Source organism: Anomaloglossus baeobatrachus, chromosome 12 (genome assembly GCF_048569485.1).
Source record: "Anomaloglossus baeobatrachus isolate aAnoBae1 chromosome 12, aAnoBae1.hap1, whole genome shotgun sequence".
In the NCBI taxonomy this organism is placed as follows: domain Eukaryota; kingdom Metazoa; phylum Chordata; class Amphibia; order Anura; family Aromobatidae; genus Anomaloglossus; species Anomaloglossus baeobatrachus.
In genome coordinates, this window is record NC_134364.1 from 25,743,750 (window position 1) to 25,763,800 (window position 20,051).

The window sequence follows — 20,051 nt, forward strand, 5'->3', positions numbered from 1 at the left end:
CTGTGAGTCTCGGTGCACTGCTCACTGTCCGGGCTCGGTACTCCCTGTGGGGCTCGGTGCACTGCTCACTGTCCGGGCTCGGTACTCCCTGTGAGTCTCGGTGCACTGCTCACTGTCCGGGCTCGGTACTCCCTGTGGGTCTTGTTTCGGTGCAGTGCTCACTGTCTGGGCTCGGTACTCCCTGTGGGGCTCGGTGCACTGCTCACTGTCCGGGCTCGGTACTCCCTGTGGGGCTCGGTGCACTGCTCACTGTCCGGGCTCGGTACTCCCTGTGGGGCTCGGTGCACTGCTCACTGTCCGGGCTCGGTACTCCCTGTGGGTGTCGGTGCACTGCTCACTGTCCGGGCTCGGTACTCCCTGTGGGGCTCGGTGCACTGCTCACTGTCCGGGCTCGGTACTCCCTGTGGGGCTCGGTGCACTGCTCACTGTCTGGGCTCGGTACTCCCTGTGGGGCTCCGTGTACTGCTCACTGTCCGGGCTCTGTACTCCCTGTGGGGCTCGGTGCACTGCTCACTGTCTGGGCTCGGTACTCCCTGTGGGGCTCCGTGTACTGCTCACTGTCCGGGCTCGGTACTCCCTGTGGGGCTCGGTGCACTGCTCACTGTCCGGGCTCGGTGCACTGCTCACTGTCCGGGCTCGGTACTCCCTGTGGGGCTCGTCTCGGTGCACTGCTCACTGTCTGGGCTCGGTACTCCCTGTGGGGCTCGGTGCACTGCTCACTGTCCGGGCTCGGTACTCCCTGTGGGGCTCGTCTCGGTGCACTGCTCACTGTCTGGGCTCGGTACTCCCTGTGGGGCTCGGTGCACTGCTCACTGTCTGGGCTCGGTACTCCCTGTGGGGCTCGGTGCACTGCTCACTGTCCGGGCTCGGTACTCCCTGTGAGTCTCGGTGCACTGCTCACTGTCTGGGCTCGGTACTCCCTGTGGGGCTCGGTGCACTGCTCACTGTCCGGGCTCGGTACTCCCTGTGAGTCTCGGTGCACTGCTCACTGTCCGGGCTCGGTACTCCCTGTGGGGCTTGGTGCACTGCTCACTGTCCGGGCTCGGTACTCCCTGTGGGGCTCGGTGCACTGCTCACTGTCCGGGCTCGGTACTCCCTGTGGGGCTCGGTGCACTGCTCACTGTCTGGGCTCGGTACTCCCTGTGGGGCTCGGTGCACTGCTCACTGTCCGGGCTCGGTACTCCCTGTGGGGCTCGGTGCACTGCTCACTGTCTGGGCTCGGTACTCCCTGTGGGGCTCGGTGCACTGCTCACTGTCTGGGCTCGGTACTCCCTGTGGGGCTCGGTGCACTGCTCACTGTCTGGGCTCGGTACTCCCTGTGGGGCTCGGTGCACTGCTCACTGTCTGGGCTCGGTACTCCCTGTGGGGCTCGGTGCACTGCTCACTGTCTGGGCTCGGTACTCCCTGTGGGGCTCGGTGCACTGCTCACTGTCTGGGCTCGGTACTCCCTGTGGGGCTCGGTGCACTGCTCACTGTCCGGGCTCGGTACTCCCTGTGGGGCTCGGTGCACTGCTCACTGTCCGGGCTCGGTACTCCCTGTGGGGCTCGGTGCACTGCTCACTGTCTGGGCTCGGTACTCCCTGTGGGGCTCGGTGCACTGCTCACTGTCTGGGCTCGGTACTCCCTGTGGGGCTCGGTGCACTGCTCACTGTCTGGGCTCGGTACTCCCTGTGGGGCTCGGTGCACTGCTCACTGTCTGGGCTCGGTACTCCCTGTGGGGCTCGGTGCACTGCTCACTGTCTGGGCTCGGTACTCCCTGTGGGGCTCGGTGCACTGCTCACTGTCTGGGCTCGGTACTCCCTGTTGGTCTCGGTGCACTGCTCACTGTCTGGGCTCGGTACTCCCTGTGGGTCTCGGTGCACTGCTCACTGTCCGGGCTCGGTACTCCCTGTGGGTCTCGGTGCACTGCTCACTGTCCGGGCTCGGTACTCCCTGTGGGGCTCGGTGCACTGCTCACTGTCTGGGCTCGGTACTCCCTGTGGGGCTCGGTGCACTGCTCACTGTCCCGGATCCGTACTCACAGCATTGTCCCCGGAGCTCCGAGGACGGTGAGTGACGCTAGGTCTCAGCACCAGGAGGGTTAAAGGGGCGGGGCCGATCGGCGGCCAGGAGCGGCCAATGATGAGGGCTCCGGAGCGGAGATCAGCTGGCTGACATAAATGAGAGACAGGACGGCGCTGCGGCAATCAGTGTGCTGGCTCTGAAGGGGAATCTGCGCATCCTCCGCATGGACAGCGCCGCGAGGAGACCGCTGCTGTGAGACGACACCGCGCACAGGTGACCGCTGCTGCAGATCTGTGTGTGTATATATATTACATACAAACATGAACACATAGAAAAGTGACTATTTATGAGCAAAGACAGCGTCAAATAAATAGACTAAGTGTAAAATAAAAGGGAGTAGGTATAATGTTTATAATGTTCTACCTACTCCCTTTTATTTCACACTTAGTCTATTTATTTGATGCTGTCTTTGCTCATAAATAGTCACTTTTCTATGTGTTCATGTTTTTGTTTTTGTTTTTTTTTTAAATGCTCATCAAACCAATATAGAAAATTGAAAGCAGCATGCATGCATTGTGTTGTGGTCACGTGTCTCCCGTGCACTGCTGTTTGCTCTCCTATATTGCGTCCTCTGTATTGTTCTCCATCCTGCCCTGTCCTCTATAAGTTGCTCGGTGCTATCCATGTCTCCTCTGGCTAGTCTATTGTACACTTGTGTCTGACATGTTTTGGTTTTCACACCTTGTTAGCTGCTTCAGTGTTTGTTTTGTTTTGTTTTTTTAGATCTTAGTTGTTTCTATGGTTACTGAAATATATATCAGTATTTTAGAACTTTTTAAACTTTTATGAACAAATACCCCGCGCTTATGTAAAGACTGAATATCTACAATATTGACCCGTATTTTCCAGCCACTTCTGGGCCAAATCCTCACCTATGACCTGCTCTTGTGTAATCAGGGCTCGGAGTTTCTCATAATTTCTGGGTTTTTATTCCTGGCCGTGCACCCAACATGTCAGACTTTTTCTTCACTCAGCCACTTAGTTGTCCCCTTTTGCCTTGTGACATGTTCTCCATCATACTGGAAAAAATCCTTGTTCTCCCCATCCATCCATCCATCCATCCATCCAGGGGCAATTTGGTGATCAGTTGTTGTTTTTAGGATGATTAGATCCCATTCTTTCATCATGGCAGCATTCTAGGGAAAATTTGTGAGTGATCCCCTTCCATGGATGAGTAGACCCCACACATGAATGGTCTCACGATGCTCATCTGATGGCAGACACAGGACTCCTGATACCACTCACCTTCTTCTCTGGACAATCTTTCTTCCAGATATCCCAAACAGTCTGAAGGGGGCGTCATCAGAGAATATACTGTATCTGTCCCCCACTTCTCTGCAGTCCAGTCGCTGTATGTCCTGTAAAGTTATTTTCACTGATGCCCCTGTGGGTATGTGCCCCCAGTGCTATTATAAGGTCCAGCTGTATGTTATGGTACCAGAATCTCTGTCTCTGTCTCTGTCTCTGTCTCTGTCTCTGTCTCTGTCTCTGTCTCTGTCTCTGTCTCTGTCTCTGTCTCTGTCTCTGTCTCTGTCTCTGTCTCTGTCTCTGTCCAAGTCCAATTCCTTGCATATTTGGACTCTGTTGGGCATTTCAAGCTTTTACCAGGCTGCATTTTAGGGTCTATGTTACAGCGGCAACCCCCAGACCCATTATGTCTACAAGGCTATGACCCCACTTTGCGTTCTCCTACTGGCAGTTCTAAACGCACGTTTTGGGCTTAATTGATTTGACCAAAGTTGCCTTTTTCAGAACTTTAGCGCTGAAAATGCATGCGTATTTACCGCGTTTTAGATGCGTTTTCAGCGCTTTTTACCTGCTTTTACACCTGCGTTTTGATGCGTTTTGAACATCTAGACACTGCTAAATAAAGATTAAATGGTCAACTCAATGAAAAAATTGGGAAAAAAAGAAACCTATATTTTTGTGAAAAATAATGAAAATAGATTAATTTAATGAAATTATAGCGGTAATATATTTAATGGAAAAATAGCAATTTAGTGTGTGTGTGTTCATTATTTTGAAGTCCAAAACGCATGTTTTCTGCACTGGAAAAGCAGGTAAAACGCAGGAATCTTGGTTTTTGCCATTTCTCATAGACTTCAATGTTAGCAAAACGTACCCAAAATGGCAAAAAATTGACATGCTGCTTCTTTGAACGCATGGTTTTTACCACAAAATATGCAAATTAAAAGCAGTGTTTTAAAACACAACGTGGGGTCAGGAAATCCCCATTTTTCATAACTTTGCTGGGAAATAAAAATGCATGTGTTTTGGCAAGAAAAAGGTGCTTCTCAAAACGGACCTAAAAAGCAGCAGAAACGCAGGTGGAAACGCAAAGTGGGGCCCTAGCCTTAAACTCACCTTTGATCCTTATGGGGAACGTATTGCTCCCTCCACTTAGGTGTTACAGGCGGTTTAGATTGAAATTTATTGCATTTATACATGTAGTTCTATATATGCTCCTTTCTCTGAATTGACCCTCCATACTGCTTCAATGTCATGATGCTATAAGATACAGAGAATGATTGCAGTAATACCTGACATGTGGAGTTCTTCTTCTTCTCCTTTGGGACTTCTTGGATCCTATTCATAAGGATTTGATGTTTGGATTCATAAATTAAAGACGTTTTTTCGTTTTATTCTCTTTGGCAGACCACATTCTATTTTATGACTTAAAGTATACATATCCTGTTACTAATTATTAACGGATGGTAAATGTACATTTCCCAGATAAGGAGAGATTCCCAAATCAAACCTTTCTACAAGTGACTGCTGCTTTATATAGTGGGGAAGCGGATGTGTATCAGGGATTGTCGGATTAACAATGGTCAGGCTATGATGTGGTTTTACCTATGGGATTTCTCCTATGGAACGCTCTGAAAGCTGCTTCTCCTAGGTTTTATTTTCCCGAGTTTAAGGCTGTGTGCGCACTTTGCGTTTTTACCTGCTTTTCTGCAGCGCTTTGAACTGCAGCAATTTCATGCCAAAATGCATGCGTTTTGATTTTCCAGCAAAGTCTATGGGAAATGGGGATTTCTTGTGCCCACCATGCTGTTCAAAACGCTGTTTAATTTCCATAATTTTGGGCAAAAACTCAGCGTTCACAGAAGCAGCATGTCAATTGTTTTTGCCATTTGGGCTGCGTTTTGCTAACATTGAAGTCAATGACAAGTTGCAAAAAGCAACAAACATCAAAATTCCAGCGTTTTACCTGCTTTTTAGCTGCAGAAAACATGCGTTTCTGACATCAATTAATGGAATGATATGTCCCTTTACACACACACATAGTCCGACAATTTAAATTAATGAAAAATATTAATTTATTGTTGTTTTAGCCATAAATAGTATAAAACCGCTATTAAATATAACTATTTTCGTTTTGATATGAATAATTTTTTTTTTTTTTTTTTCATACTTTGAATTTTTAAACTTTATTTAGCAGTGTCTTTATGTTCAAAAAGCATGTAAGTTTAAGCAATGAAAAAGCATGTAAAAACGCGGTAAATACGCACGCGTTTTTATTGCATTTCTGTGGCTAAAAGCAACTTTGGCAAAAGCAATTTCTGCCAGAGGATGCGTTCAGAACGGCAACTACCTCGATGCGGACATAGCCTAAAAGTTTTGTTGCAGACACTCTTCGGGAATTTATTTTTTTTTTCCCCAGGAAGATAAGATGACTGATAAACTGATCTTAATTTTTTTGAGCAGTGTTTAAAAATAAAAATTCTACACCCTCCCATGTAAATAGGGAATGTGCTGCCAACAATGTACAGGGTTCTGTATGAACGATCATCGCAATCGCTGCATCATGTGGAATGAGATCAATCTGCGCCCATAGATTCCCTGTATCGGAGCTGGTTGCTGGTGGCTATTCGGAGGGGTTACATTTTCATTTACTACTATTCTAGTACATGAACTGTGTCTTGTATTGGATGCATAACACTAGTGTTTATACAGTGGATGTTTACAGTATAATAACTTTTTTTTTTTTTTTGTGTGAAATCTTCCACAATTTGCAAATTAATATTTTGGTATATTCACATGTGGCAAACTTGTTGCAGAAGTGTTTCATTAATCTGAATGGGGTCGTGTCATTGGCATGTGTATTTGTATTGTCGTGGAGTAGAGAAACTGACTCACAAGATATGAAAAGTAATCTTGATTCGGGTAAGGCTGCTTTCACACATCTGTTTTTCGCCGTGCGGCACAATCCGGTAAAAATGGTTCAGCGTTTATTACCACCGGATCCGTTCTTTCACCCATAGACTTGTATTAGCGCCGGATTGTGCCGCATGGCCTTGCGTTGCATCTGTGCTTTTGCCTGATCCGGCGGCTAGATGGAACGCTGCTTGCAGCGTTTTTGTCTCCACCAAAAAACGCATGGCGCCACACTTGGCGCCATGTGGCGTGAGTTTCAATGAAAGCCTGTGGGCGCCGGATCCGTCATCATCCAGCATATGACAGAATCCAACGACTGATCCGTTTTTTTGAACTGCGCATGCTCAGTAGCACAACGGATCAGTCAAAAACGGAAGGAGCGCATGGAAAAACTGATGCAATGGATCCGTTTTTATGCCGGATCCCTTGCATCAGGGTTTTTTTTTTTTTTTTCCAGATTCTGCTGACGGCAAAAAAACGGATGTGTGAAAGCAGCCTAAAGCAAAGTTTGTAATTTGGCGCAATCCAGTCTGATATCACAATATGATTACCTAACTGTGTGTGTTATATTTATTTCATCGCCTTAAGGGCACACTAGATACTACAATATATACAAGATGGAATCTGTCTATCTATCTATCTATCTATCTATCTTTACATAAAAATTAAAGTAGCCCTGTCCAATCTGAGGTTATCTACTACTTGGACAATCCCTTCTTAATCTCTATTTCCCCTATGCAGAATCATTGCTGCTACACTAACATCTCTTGCGGGCGCTGTTGCAGCAAAATGGGCACCTGCTCCCTCCATGATATAACAATTAGCGGCCACTTCACTCTCCTCTCCTAACTGATTCTGGAGGAAGGACTTGAGGGTGGAGGGGCTGCGGATTGTTATATCACGTGAGCCCTGCAGCCAAAGTCAGGCGTGCCCTGGGAGAGCATGCACTGACAATGGTGGAACAGCACCTGCACAAGAGGAGAGTATAGCTGCTATTATTAAGGTAAAACTGGGCACAGCTTCCAGCCAGCGACTAATGCAGCGTATCACCTGTCTCAATGGATGTGAAATCTCGTTTGCTAGTGTGGAGCTGCCACGAGGGGTGCCCCTAACAGGAAAACTGAAAATCGGTACATCATAAATATAGAACAGAGGGCACTCACCACCTGAAGGCAGAAATCTTGTATTTATTATTTACATGGAGCAGACATAAAAGGACGGAGGGGAGAGGGACCGACCACACACGGACGTCCATGTGTGGTTGGTCCCTCTCCCCTCCGTCCTTTTATGTCTGCTCCATGTAAAAAATAAATACAATATTTCTGCCTTCAGGTGGTGAGTGCCCTCTGTTCTATATTTATGGTGTCTTTTAAAAGTTTGTTTGCAATTTCAGGAATGTGGACCCCGAATCTTCTAAAATAAACAGAATGGGTAGTCTGTTTCCCCCGGTCCAGTACTGTCTCCCTGACTATCTTGTGTCTCAGTGTTTTGACTCCAGCAGTGACATCATGACAACAGTATCAATCATCGCTGTAACCAATCACTGCACTCAGTGACTGCCTGCAGTGGTGATGTGTGTGGTTTCCATGTCAATGCTGCAGCCAAAACACCGAGACCCAAAGATCAAGGTGTCGGTGCTGGACCAGGGGAGGCAGAATACCCGCTCTGTTTATTTTAGAGGATTTGGGGTTCACTTTCTTAAAAGTAAACTACAACAACATAATAAAGTTTTGCTCAAACTTCTATGAATGAGAATCTATTCTACTACTGGAAAGGGATGTACATGGAGTTTTACATTTCACTAACCTCAAATAGTCTATAAAATGTTTTCACCACATCTGCCACAATTAATTATGATAGCTGATACTCTGCGCCGAGTATACCTGTATTCTGATGTACTATATCTGATCGACATAATACACAGAGAAATTCCCATCAGTCTGCCGTTGTAGGAGAGCTGGGATGATTGACATAGATGGGATATTTCATTTCCTACAAAGTGTAGGATGTGACATGAAACTTTGTAACAGCTTCTGTTGTGTATCATTAACCATGTAGTATTTTACAATCATATGGCAAGCAGAAATAAAGCATTCCGCATCCGCCTCATTCCGCATCCGCCTCATTCCGCATCCGCCTCATTCCGCATCCGCCTCATTCCGCATCCGCCTCATTCCGCATCCGCCTCATTCCGCATCCGCCTCATTCCGCATCCGCCTCATTCCGCATCCGCCTCATTCCGCCTCATTCCGCCTCATTCCGCATCCGCCTCATTCCGCATCCGCCTCATTCCGCATCCGCCTCATTCCGCATCCGCCTCATTCCGCATCCGCCTCATTCCGCATCTGCCTCATTCCGCATCCGCCTCACCTGCTACAGCTTATATCATAGGAAAAAGGCATTGGTATCATTGATCTCCATGCTTTTACATATAAACCAACTGAGATGGTCTGGCTCAGGCTGCTTTCAGACATCCGTTTTTCATCATGCGGCACAATCCGGCCATAAAACTGATGCAACAGCTCTGGGAAAAAAAAAGATCCGTTGCATCAGTTTTTCCATGCGTTCCTTCCAGTTTTTGACAGATCTGTTGTGCTACTGAGCATGCGCAGTTCAAAAAACCGGATCCGGTGGCCATATCCGTTTTTTGCCGGATCTGGCGTCCATAGGCTTCCATTATAAAACACGCCATACGACGCAATGTGGTTTTTCGCCAGAGACAAAAAAGTTCCCCTCAGCGTTCCATCCGACCGCAGCACAATAACATTTTGCTGGATCTGGCAAAAGCCGGATGCAGCGCAAGGCCATGCAGCACAATACGGCGCTAATACAAGTCTACGGGGGAAAGAACTAATCCGGCGGCAATAAACGCCGGATCCGTTCTTTCCGTTTTTTTTTTTGTTTTTTTTTCTACCGGATTGTGCCGCACGACAAACGGTTGTGTGAAAGCAGCCTTAGGCTATGTGCCCACGCTGCGGAAAATGCGCGGATTTTGCCGCGGATTTCTCGCGGAAAAGCCGCGGATTTCCCGAAAATCTGCAGCTCAGGCACTTCCCAGCCATTTCTATGGCACTTTGGAAATGTGTCCATGCTGCGGATTTTTCCGCAGCGGATTTGGTGCGGATTTTGATCCGGAAAAATCTGCAACATGTCAATTATTGTTGCGGATTTTGATCCGGATTTTGGCTTTAAAATTGGGGAAAAAAAACAACAAAATGCATTAAATTTTCAAAAGGTGCGGATTTTGATGCAGAAAAATCCGCAGCTACATTCTCCCGTGGACACATAGCCTTAGATTGCAAAAGAAAGTGAACAGTTACACTGATTATATAATTAGTTTTGCACATATATATCTCTATATATGTAATTTTGCACTTATTTAACCCTTTCAATTGCATCTCTTTCCGCACGCTCCATAATACGCAAATTCCATGAAGTCTTTTTCCATTCAGCAGTATAAAATCTCACTGCTAATGCTTGACTTTACTGTTTATACCTGTATATTTGGCATAGCTGGTTTGCTACGTGAGGGTGTTTGATGGGCATTCTCGTTGGCGACATTTTTAGCAGACCTCTATAACTCATTAGATTTGGAGGATTTCCTGGGGTCATCAGAGCCCAGGGACCCAAATAGGAATACTAATAAAACGACTGTCTGCAGCCTGTAAAGATTCACTCCTCTATGAAACCTAACCAAAGGTCAGAGGTTTCGCTTACAATATATTTACTCAACCTCATATTCCCTACTGTCCCCTAAAGGGGCACATAGGACTAGACTGGCCGGGACTCTCGTTACGCTGTGTCCTAATCATGCAGAGGAATGTGGGCAAAAAAGAATCTTTCACGGCATTTCACTCCCAATTTCACTACAAAATAAGTGAGACTTCATTTCTTATGTTGTCAGGCGAGTAATACATGTGGATTAATATTATAAATCTGAGAATAAATTAAGAATGAATAATTAGACCTATGAAAACTGAGTCTTACATTTGTATGTACTTAATACAATGCAAAGTTTTGCTTGGTAAATCCATCACAATACATTACAATATCATCAAAAAGTTAAGTTATTTTAGTAATTCAATACAAAAAGGGAAACACATTATATAGAGTCGTTCCACACAGAGGGATCTATTCCTATATATTATATAGAGTCATTACACACAGAGGGATGGATCTATTCCTATATATTATATAGTCGTTACACACAGAGGGATCTATTCCTATATATTATATAGTCATTACACACAGAGGGATCTATTCCTATATATTATATAGAGTCATTACACACAGAGGGATCTATTCCTATATAGTATATAGTCATTACACACAGACGGATCTATTTCATATTCCAAGTGTTTATTTTTGTTAATGTTGATGATTGTGGCTTACACACAATGAAAACCCAAGTTTTTATCTCGGAAAATTAGAATATTATGAGACCAATTGAAAAAATTAATTTACACTCAAATGTTGGCGCCTACTGAATAGTCTGTACAGTAAATGCCTCAATACTTGGTCAGGGCATGAATTATTGCATCAATGTGGCATGGAGGCGATCAGCCTGTGGCACTGCTGAGGTGTTATGGAAGCCCAGGTTGCTTTGATGGCAGCCTTCAGCTCGTCTGCATTGTTGGGTCTGGTATCTCTTATCTTCCTCTTCACAATACTCCATAGATTCTCTATGGGGTTTAGGTCAGGTGAGTTTGCTGGCCAATCAAACACTGTGATACTGTGGTTAGTAAACCAGGTATTGGTACTTTTGGCAGTGTGGACCGGTGCCAAGTCCTTCTGGAAAATGACATTTCCATCTCCAAAATGCTTGTCGGCAGAGGGAAGCATGAAGTGCTCTAAAATTTCCTGGTAGACGGCTGCGCTGACTTTGGTCTTGATAAAACACAGTGGAGCTGCACCAGCAGATGACATGGCCCCCAAACCATCACTGATTGTGGAGACTTCACACTAGACCTCAGCAGCTTGGATTGTGGCCTCTCCACTCTTCCTCCAGACTCTGGGACCGCGATTTCCAAATGAAATGCAAAATGTACTTTTATCTGAAAACAACACCTTGGACACTGAGAACAGTCCAGTTCTTTTTCTCCTTGGCCCAGGTAAGACGCTTCTGGAGTTGTCTATTGGTCATGAGTGGTGACACAAGGAATGTGACACTTGTAGCCCATGTCCTGAATAAATTTGTGTGGTGTCTCTTGAAGCACTGACTCCAGCAGCGTCCACTCCTTGTGAATCTCCCCCAAATTTTTGGATGGCTTTTTCTTAACAAATCCTATCAAGGCTGTGGTTATCTCGGTTGCTTGTGCACCTTTTTTCTACCACACTTTTTCATTCCACTCAACTTTCCATTAACCACTGAATGACTGCAGGCCGCACTGGTACATCCTTACCCATCAAGGGTTAATTACCTGCAGCTGCTGCAGTGAGCCGGTGGTGATCCCTGCACATGTCTGCTGATTTGTACAGCAGACATGTGCGCCTCACAGGCGCAGGTGGATCCACGATCCACTCACGCCTATTAACCCCTTAAATCGTGCTGTCAAAATGTGAAAGTGTGATTGTAATCCCTGCCGCAGTAAATGTTCTCACCCGCTGCCATCGGAAGTCACATGACGTGATCACGTGGAGCCAGTGGTTGCCATGGTATCACAGGGTCACGTGATGGCTCTTGTAGCTAGTAGCATGACTCCCTTCCTGTAACAGCCAACAGAGCAGCTCTGTTACAGAAGACTAGCATTTCTCCTGTTCTGAGCTGTGCAGCTCTGATCAAGAGAAATTAAAACGCGATCTGAGTGCTGAGCCTTATAGCCCCCTATGGGTACTAGTGAAAAAAAGTAGAAAAAATAAAAAGTTCACATCACCCACATATTACGCCATTGAAAATTAAGGGTTAAAAAAAATATACACACATTTGGTGTTTCTGAACGCGGCAAAACTATCATAATATGAAATCAATTAATCTGATCGGTAAAAAAAATCCAAATGCCAAAATTTGTTTTTTGGTCTATACAAATTTTACACGAAATGCAATAATAGGTGATCAAAATGTAGCATCTGAGCAGAAATAAGTCACCACTGAGCCATTGATCCTGAAAAACGAGAACACTACAGGTCACGGAAAATGGCACAAAGTGTGCCACTTTCTTGGACAAACATCTGAATATTATTTTATATTTTTAAACCCCATTAGGCTAGTTTCACACATACGGCTTTTCGCCGTTTTGCTGGATTTGGCGGACTCCAGTACAGTGTGATACAGTACAATGGCAGCGCGGCAACTTTCGGATCACATGACAGCATGTGACCGTAGCTTTTCGCGCTGCCATTGTATTGTATACACTGTACTGGCGTACGCTGAATCCGGCGAAAAGCCGGATGTGTGAAACTAGCCTTAGATAAAAAGTAAACCCAGACGTATTTGGTGTCTACGAAATTATACAGACCTCAGGCATCACATTGACACATCTGTTTACCATACAGTGAACACTGAATAAAATCCAAAACAATCATGCAATCGCACATTTTTTGCAATTTTTCTGCACTTGGAATTTTTGTTTGCAGTTTTCCAGTACACTATATGGTGAAACGTATGCTTTCATTTAAAAGTACAACTCGTCCCTCAAAAAACAAGCCCTCATATGGCAAGATTGATGTAAAAATAAAAACATTACGGCTCTCGGAAAAAGGGGAGCAAAAAAAAATGGAAAATTGGCCGGGGTCAAGGGGTTAATATGCATGGATAAAGCACTTTGAACAGCCAGCTGCTTTTGCAATGACCTTTTGTGGTTTACTCTCCTTGTTGAGTGTGTCAATGACTGCCTTCTGGACATCTCAGGTCAGCAGTCTTCCCCCATGATTGTGTAGCCTACTGAACCAGACTAAGGGGCCATTTTAAACACTAAGGCTATGTGTGGACGTTGCGTCGGAGTACCTGCAGTTTATTCTGCACGTTTTCCTTCCCTTGGTTTTTGACCAAATGGCTTTTGACCATTTTTTAGCGCTAAAAACGCATGCGTTTTTACCGCGTTTTTAGCGCTTTTTACCTGCGTTTTCACCTGCGTTTCTGCAGATGCGTTTTTGAGATCAAGACACTGAGAAATAAAGTTGAATTAGTCAAAAAGAATGAAAAAAGAGAAAGTATAAAATTAACTTTTAATAAAATTATATGGGAAATTATCATTTTTAATGTAATAATAGTGATTATGCACATTTTAACAGAAAAATGGCTAAAGTTTATTATTTTTTTACATTTAAATTTTCGGTTATTGTGTGTGTGTGTGTGTAAAGGAACATTAGAACCCATTAATTTTTGGCCAGAAAAGCATGCGTTTTTGGAGCCAAAAATGCAGTTGAAAAGCAGGTAAACAGCATGAAAAACGCAGGAATTGTGATTTTGGTTGCTTTTTGCCATTTCTCATTGACTCCAATGTTAAGGAAACGCTGCAGAAATGGCAAAAACAACTGACATGCTGCTTCTTTTTCAGCATGGTTTTTGACCACAAATATGCAAATTAAACGCTGCAGAAAAAAAAGCAAAGTGCAGACAGGATTTCTGCTTTTCCCATAGACTTTGCTGGAAATCAAAAACGCATGCGTTTTTGCACAAAAACGCTGCAGAAACGCGGTAAAAAACGCAACGTGCGAACATAGCCTTAAGGCCCCGTCACACTAAGCAACATCGCTAGCAACATCGCTGGTAACGAACAACTTTTGTGACGTTGCTAGCGATGTTGCTGTGTGTGACATCCAGCAACAACCTGGCCCCTGCTGTGAGGTCGTTGGTTGTTGCTGAATGTCCTGGGACATTTTTTAGTTGTTGCTGTCCTGCTGTGAAGCACAGATCGCTGTGTGTGACAGCGAGACAGCAACAACTAAATGTGCAGGCAGCAGGAGCCGGCTTCTGCAGAGGCTGGTAACCAATGTAAACATCGGGTAACCAAGAAGCCCTGTCCTTGGTTACCCGATATTTACCTTTGTTACCAGCCTCCGCCGCTCTCACTGTCAGTGCCGGCTCCTGCTCTGTGCACATGTAGCTGCAGCACACATCGGGTAATTAACCCGATGTGTGCTGTAACTAGGAGAGCAGGGAGCCAGCGCTAAGCATTGTGCGCTGCTCCCTGCTCTGTGCACATTTAGCTGCAGCACACATCGGGTAATTAACCCGATGTGTGCTGTAACTAGGAGAGCAAGGAGCCAGCGCTCAGTGTGCGCTGCTCCCTGCTCTCTGCACGTGTAGCTGCGTGCACTGGTAACCAAGGTAAATATCGGGTTGGTTACCCGATATTTACCTTAGTTACAAAGCGCAGCATCTTCCACGCGGCGCTGGGGGCTGGTCACTGGTTGCTGGTGAGCTCACCAGCAACTTGTGTAGCGACGCTCCAGCGATCCCTGCCAGGTCAGGTTGCTGGTGGGATCGCTGGAGCGTCGCAGTGTGACATCTCACCAGCAACCTCCTAGCAACTTACCAGCGATCCCTATCGTTGTTGGGATCGCTGGTAAGTTGCTTAGTGTGACTGGACCTTTAGGAAGCCCTTGCAGGTGTTTTGTGTTCTAATTTTCTGAGATAATGACTTTTGGGTTTTCATTGGCTGTAAACTATAATCTTTAACAGAAATAAATACTTGAAATAGATCCCTCTGTGTGTAATGACTCTATATAATATATAGGAATAGATCCCACTGTATATAATGACTATATAATATATGAATAGATCATTGTGTGTATAATGACTCTATATAATATACAGGAATAGATACCTCTGTGTAATGACTCTATATAATAGGAATAGATCAGTGTGTGTGTGTGTGTGTGTGTAATGACTCTTTATAATAGGAATAGAGCCCACTGTATATAATGACTCTATATAATATATGGGAATAGATCCCTCTGTGTAATGACTATATAATGTTTCCCTTTTTGTATTGAATTACTGAAATTAACTCTTTGATATTCTAATTTGACATGCACCTGTATACTGGAAACATCATAAATTCTATAGCCCAGAAGTTTGCAGTTGTGCTCTATATATTTTTTTTTTTTATGATGCATTACTTATATAGCGCCATCACATTCCACAGCGCTTTACAGACATGATCACTCTGCCCATCGGGGCTCACAGTATTCATCCCCTATCGTTGTGTCTTTGCCTGGGGCTCTTCAGTTTTCCTCCCACATTCCAAACATGGGGAAAAACCAGCGATCTCCATACAAATGACAGACATCTGCTATGAAGCACTGTAAAAACAAAACACTGGCCGACACTTTTGTCACTGTCTAGCCATTGTAGGCTACACGTGTAAAAGCTTTGTCTGGTCCTTCAAGTGAACAGGTTTGGTAAACCTTGAAGCAATGGTATAGGTTTAATACCACATATTACTGTCTTGTGCTAAATCTAAAGAACAATGAAGGGTTAATTCCGAGTGTATACAGTTGTGTGGAAAGTGTTTGCCCCCTTCCTGATAGTCTTATGTAACATGGAAAAGAATAAGCAATGATGGTTATCCCGTTTGGTATAATTAGATACAATCCTACACAATTCCTGACTGTGGCAATGTCCTCAGAATCTGCTGTTGTGCAGGCATATGGTGGTCACGCCAAATATTGATTGGATTTACAAGTCGCTTTTCTTCCTTCACTTAATAGTTTATTTTCATCAGTTAAATTAATTTCACAAAAATAGAAGTGGTGGTATTCTTACGTTGCACCATTTTCTTCCATATATTTTTATGCCTCCGACTGCTTTAAAATACAAATGTTACTCTCCAGTCTTGTTCCAGCGCTCACAAAGTACTCGCTGGATCTTGTCCCAGGTCTTCTCTTTTACACACCAGTGCCAGCCACACAGCCAATCACATGCCAGAGATGAATCGCTGCCGTGGCCAGTGATTGGTTGAATTTGCTTTTCTGGACCCTTGAACTCTTCCTTAAGGCCGCTTTACACGCTGCGACATCGCTAGCAATGTCGAGCGTGATAGCACCCGCCCCCATCGCATGGCCTATATGTAGTGATCGCTGCCGTAACGAACATTATTGCTACGGCAGCATCACACACACATACCTGCTCTGCGACGTCGCTGTGACCGGCGAACCGCCTCCTTTCTAAGGGGGCGGTTCGTTCAGCGTCACCAAACCGCCGCCCAATAGAAGCGGAGGGGCGGAGATGAGCGGGACATTACATCCCGCCCACCTCTTTATTCCTCATTGCGGCAGGTAAGGTGATGTTCCTCGTTCCTGCGGTGTCACGCGGAGGGATGTGTGCTGCCGCAGGAGCGACAAACTACTTCGTACACCGAGCAGCAGCAATATTTGAGAATAGGGGGGGATGTCACTGATGAGCAATTTTGACTTTTTTGCGACTATGCAAAATCGTTCATAGGTGTCACACGTAAAGACATCGCTAAAGCGACCGGATGTGCGTCACAAATTCCGTGACCCCCCAACGAGATCGCTTGAGCGATGTCGCAGCGTGTAAAGTGGCCTTTACGCCATTCTCAGATGTTGGCTAATCATATACATCCCTTAGACACCTTCTTAGGCGCTTTCAGAATTCTCCGGGTAACTATCCAGGTCCGGCTGCCCGGGTAATAAATACACTTTGTACTTACCGATCTCCGCGCAGCTTTAACTCTGCTTCCAGGGCTGCTCATTATCTTCAGGCATATGCACTGCTTTCCCCGCCCGCCGGCAGTCCCCGAGTCTACAGTTGTGTGGCGCCCCAGGACCTGGTTGCCACAACAGCATTGCCCCTCCAAAGGGTTAATGCTGAGCCTGGAGGTAATTGGTGAAATCATTGGCCAGTAAGTACCAACCTCCAACACAGTTTCTCCCTCAGGCCAGCAGGGGGAGCTCTGAACCTGGAGTTCCAGGGAGCATTCCTCAAGCCTGACCTGAGGGAGGAGTTAGTGTTCAGTCTGTGAGGAGAGTCCAGAGAGTGAAGACGCAGAGTAGTGCTGTCCTGTGGACTGGGGCCTGGAGCTGGAATAGCTTGGCCCAGTGAAGCAGGATTGGCAGAGAGGCGCAGAGGAGAACGAGACATCGGAGTCTGTGGCCGCCAGGGCCTAAAATCCTACCTGGTAGCCGAATCCGAAGGGCAGGAGGACTGAAAGTCTCCTGGCCCCAAAACTAACCTAAGGTGTAGCTGCATCACCAGGGCTCGGTGCGGACCCCGGAGGGGAAGCATCAGAGAGGGTCTGAGCAGCCTATCCTAAGGGACAAACCACCGGTCCCAGCAGGAAGAGGGATGTTGCTACATCCAGAGTGCAGGGTCCTGTAAAAAAAAAAACAAAGGAAGAACAGGGAGTAGGCCTCATACTCAGCTGGCCAAAAAGATACCTCAGTTACTTCCAGGCCGGCCGGAGCCCTCTACCACCTGTAACTGTCTCCCCAGGACTAAGTTTGCACAGTAAGAGGAGAAGGTAAAGAGACTGTTTGTGCCCGGTCCTTTCACCGCCCTGTCGGCCCTGCACTACACCGCAACTACGTCGACACTTACAAGCACCAACAGTTTCCCCGGGGCACCGCTCCACCTGTGGGGAGCAGGACCATCCAAGCTGCCATTACATCAGCCCCGGAGGCCCCCATGCAGCAGCAGCGGCGGCTTAATAGCCGCAAACCACAGGTGGCGTCACAAATATAAACTTTAACAATCACCCCCAACACTGAAGCCATATTAATTGACTCCCGCCAGAGTCAGTCGGACCCCGCCACCACTGACTACCCCCGGACTAGTCCGGCCTGGCACCGGGTGTCCCATAGCCCTGGGGTGGGCGAGTCAGTTGCAGTCAGACAGCGCCCCCATCCTGTATGACAGCAACCCATCACAGGTATTGTCTAGATTGGTGTAAACTTTTTTTTTTTTTTATATCCAGCCATGATAAAGCATATGGCTGCAGCCCCCAGCCGTGCACTAATTTTGGCTGTGTATCAAAATAAGTATTTTATAAGTATAAATAAAACATTTTAAAAACTCCATACGGTCCCCCCCCCCCCCCCCCAATTTTCATACCTTGCCATGATAAAGCAGACAGCTGGGAGTTGGTATTCTCAGGCTGGGAAGACCCATGCTTATGGGACCCCCCAGCCTAAAAATTAGCAGCCTGCAGCACTATCACGTCATTTGTAGCAGAGATGAAATAGTCATGGGACCTTTTGATATCCAGCTTTATCATAGCTGGATATCAAAATTGAGGGGACCTCACACATTATTATTATTATTATTATTATTAATAATAATAATAATAATAATAATAATATTATTATTCCCTCTTATTTTGATACACAGCCAAGATAGGCACATGGCTGGGGGCCTGCTGTCTCTCCCCTGCACTTTGAAGCAGCAGTGGCTCCTCGTCACCGGTGCCCACAGAAGGGCAGAACAGTGCAGGGGACAGACTGTAGGCAGAATGTGCAGGTGCAAGATTTCCAGCTGTGCGCCGGACATCACAGGAACACCAAGGAAGAGAAGGGGGAGGAATTCTGTAGAATGATGACTGGAGGCAGGCTTATCTTCTGGGTAGCACACGCCCCATAGCCTGGAAGATATAAAAGAGGCTTCTTCCAAAACTACCCATCATCCATGAGGCATACAGGTATGGGCAATTCTACCTTTATTGCCACCTATATGCTCATATCAATAACAAAAAAAAAAACCTCAAGGGTGATAGATTCCCTTAAACCTGCGGGAAATGTTATGGGGTTTTTGTTTTGTTTTTGTTTTGTTTTTTTTAATCCATTACTTTAAGTCTCTTTATGAAGTGTTAGTTAATATCACAAAATATCTTTCAATGTACTTTACATTGCCCCCAGGTTTTTTTTTTTTTTAAGTGAATATTAACTGTCCGTGATTATTGAATGCTTGCTCCATGCTGGATAATTACGATGCATACCAAGCTCCTAATGGGGGGGGGGGGGGGGGTGTACCAAGCTCCTAATGGGGGGGGGGTGTACCAAGCTCCTAATGGGGGGTGTGTACCAAGCTCCTAATGGGGGGTGTGTACCAAGCTCCTAATGGGGGGGGGGGTGTACCAAGCTCCTAATGGGGGGTGTGTACCAAGCTCCTAATGGGGGGGGGATGCGTGACTATCTGGATCCAAGTCCTTGTCAGTCGTTATCATTTATCTAGTTTGGATAGTAGTAATTATAGTCTGAATGATTTGTATTTCACATTAAACCTATACTGAGCTGCCAATGTACAGGAAGTTTAAGACACTGTGCACTAGAAAGGATTTTTCTCAAGAAATGTCTTGAGTCTGAAAGATTAGCGCACTTACGTTTAAATAACGCACCAAAAATGCATGTGTTTTTACCACGATTTTGATGCGTTTTTTTTCCGCAGGTTGGTCCCTGTGTTTTTGTTTTGTGTTTTTTTTTTTTTTTTTTTTTTTTTAACCATTATCTGTAGCAAAAAACGCCGGTACCTGCAGAAAAGTGACTGCTCATTCTTTCTCAAGGAATTCTGCAGAAAGAATGCTCTCGAGAAAAAAAAGTGTGCGCACCACTATTTCTTTTCCCCATAGGTTTTGCTGGGGAATGTCTGCAGAAAGGTTACAACCATTTTCTCAAATTTCTGCAGCAAAAACGTGTGTAAAAACAAAATGTGCGCACAGGGCCTTATGGGGACAAAGTACAGGTACTATGCTGCTCACATTTAGCCATTTATAGTAAAGAATAAAAAAGTAGAAAAATGTCTTGGAATGTGACCTCTTTCTACAGCTACATTGTTTGTTGTTTTTTTTTTTTTTTTTGTTTGTTTTTAAAAATACCTTTTGTTGAACGTAGTAACCATCAACAGCAACTGTTACCGGGTCAGTTATTCT

The 20,051-nt window shown here is 45.6% G+C and overlaps 1 protein-coding gene across 1 annotated transcript in view; it reads left to right on the forward strand.

Annotated features, from left to right (window-relative positions):
• Positions 1-2,150: 2,150 nt before the first annotated feature.
• GREM1 (gremlin 1, DAN family BMP antagonist) overlaps positions 2,151-20,051 on the forward strand; it is a 93,112-nt gene continuing 75,211 nt past the window's right edge. Inside the window, exon 1 of the mRNA XM_075329559.1 lies at positions 2,151-2,277. The gene's annotated coding sequence lies outside the window, so the exon portion shown is untranslated. The remainder of the gene's footprint in view (positions 2,278-20,051) is intronic.